The sequence below is a fragment of the Electrophorus electricus genome, chromosome 15 (assembly GCF_041902795.1).
Source record: "Electrophorus electricus isolate QZ-2024a chromosome 15, ASM4190279v1, whole genome shotgun sequence".
In the NCBI taxonomy this organism is placed as follows: Eukaryota; Metazoa; Chordata; class Actinopteri; order Gymnotiformes; family Gymnotidae; genus Electrophorus; species Electrophorus electricus.
Window position 1 is genome coordinate 24,344,824 of NC_137511.1, and position 2,482 is coordinate 24,347,305.

Here is a 2,482-nt window from a genome sequence, read left to right on the forward strand (position 1 = left end):
TGGTGGGTGGGCACTGGAGTAAACAGTGTAATAAATAAAGTGTTATAGTTAAAGAGAAAAGATGGTGCTGTCCCTGGAATGCTGGTACAAGAAAAGCATAGGCAAACACCACTGCAATTTGCATGTGAGAAATAGTCTTCCAGAATTTTCACTGAGCTAAGATGACTGTCCAATAGTTGAAGAGTTTTTACATGCCCTTGACATCACGGAGGTAAGAAGGATGTGCTTTCTCCACTACATGAAACAAGACACTGCTATGTGGCAGGTAGACCATTCAGGAAAGGGTCTGGGAGTGCAAGCTCTCCACACTGGTGGCATGATGTCTCTGCAGAAATCACTTCAAATAAGCAACTAAATTCTCTATTCTGCAAGAGAGCACATTGGAGCTTGACACTAACACATTAATCCCTGGGTCATCACAACTTATCGACAAAGCAGCTATTTCTGCTTCAATTCCTAGGACTCCTACAGTTTCACTGGCACAAAGTTGCAAACGGAATGGCAAGCATGTGCAAAAGGAGAACTACATGACACTGTGAATTTATTCTTCCAGCAAAGCCATCAGGAGAGAAACATCTGATTCCATCACGCTGCAAGCAGGAGTCGAACCTGCGCGGGGAACCCCCATTGGATTTCAAGTCCAACGCCTTTACCTCTCGGCCATCGCAGGTGTTATATGCTTTGGGCACTTTGGGGTTAAGTCTTAGGACTTCTTCAAGCTCAATTATGAGTGCCCATATATCATTGACTCAGGACTGCAAATGGCCTGAGATGCAAATTCAAAGACAGTAATCTCTGGAATGGTCTACTCATTATTTTAGCAAACTAATGTCAATTCCAGGTGAACAGGTGCCCAAAAGCTCATCAGAGTATTAGACTGATCCGCTGCTTAAAACACTACCGTGGCCTCCAAGGTTTCCCACGTGAAGACGTGGGATGGCTCAAGGTGGCTAAGCATTTTTGCATGAACACTCTTTTTGTTTTTAAAAAATCACACCTAGCTGATGAAGGTGTCATGTAAAGCATTCACTGGAATGTACATGTGAGCAGAAATCTAAGTCAACAAAGTTGAAAATTGCACATTGGAAATAGAGTAGTGCAGGATATCGCTTGACCTAAGTTCAATGTTGACTAGACATTGCAGCTCAGTACATTAATTTGCAATAGAATAATCAGACATATTGCAAACAGAGTCAAAGCCAAATTTGATAAAAGTGCTCCATATGACATAACTCATAGTTTAGACCATTCTCGTGTTTATCACACAGGGATAGCCAAAATGCTTTGAATATTTTGCATTTTTACAAGAATTCAAAAAGAAATACAAATCATAAGCCAGCACACCGGCATTGTTAAAAGAGGAAAATGAAGACTGGGTCAACATCACCAGAATTTGTTTAAAAAACTTTCTGTTGTAGGCACATTGATCCAAAATACTTCAAAACCTGTGGGATGCGTACATCTCAGTCAGTTTCTTTTAACACACATGCATCTGTCCTTGTTAGTATAGTAAATAGTATCTCTGCCTCTCAGGCAGAAATTCTTGGGTTGATTCCCCGACAGGGAGTCTTCCTATTCTTAGTGCACTGCAGACAAACTGGTGACTTGGCACCATTTTTAGGAATGATAACATCGAATCCTACACCCACAGTTGCTCTTGATTTTTCTACATAGATGAATCAAGACACTAGCACATTGTGGATCAATAATTTGGTAAAGCACCTGGGAGAGAATTTGGTGCCCAGTGGCGACATTATCTCTAAGCAGACATGACAAAACATGCATACCATCAAGGCCAAGACTGAAGAGCATGAAAAGATTTTGTCAATTTCATAAACTACATCAAATGCTTTGCTGGTGTCAAATATTGTAACGACATTAAACATGGTGACTTGACAATTACGTGAAGGGTAGTGCTTGGTAACTGTCCATCTTGACTTTGGATTATACATTTTCACTCTTGACTTGTCTCGGGACTACAGTTTCAAGTCTTGAGATGTATTTGTTACATTTACAATTTACATTTAAGGCATTTAGCAGACACTTTTATCCAGTGTGACTTACAAAAGGGTTTTATCATTTACTCATAGAATACACCCTAGCCATTACAGTAGGTTAGAGTCCAATATCCCAATGATCTAGAATACTGTAGAAATAAAAGGATCACTGCTGTTACCTAGAAGTACAAAATGCATAAGGACTAAAGTTTGTTAGACAACATCAGTGTAATAAATAATACCCTACAATAAGTGTTAATTTAGTTATTCAATATAGGAGCAGGGTCATTTGTCAGATTCCATGAATAGATGGGTCTTTAGTCTGTGTTTGAAGACTGCAAGGAACTCTGCTGTCAGGACAGCAAGTGGAAGTTCATTTCACCATCTGTGAGTCTAAATGCTTGTCTTCCATGAGAATTAGAGCATGGAATTTCAAGCCGAGCCATTCTTGAGGTTCAAGGCCCTTGAGGTATGAATCGGGCTTT

General features: G+C 40.0%; 1 non-coding gene across 1 annotated transcript; it reads right to left on the minus strand.

Moving 5' to 3' along the window:
• Nucleotides 1-588: 588 nt before the first annotated feature.
• On the minus strand, nucleotides 589-670 carry trnas-uga (transfer RNA serine (anticodon UGA)). The gene has a single exon. It is a non-coding gene; the product is annotated as a tRNA-Ser (tRNA).
• Between the last annotated feature and the right edge of the window lie 1,812 nt (nucleotides 671-2,482).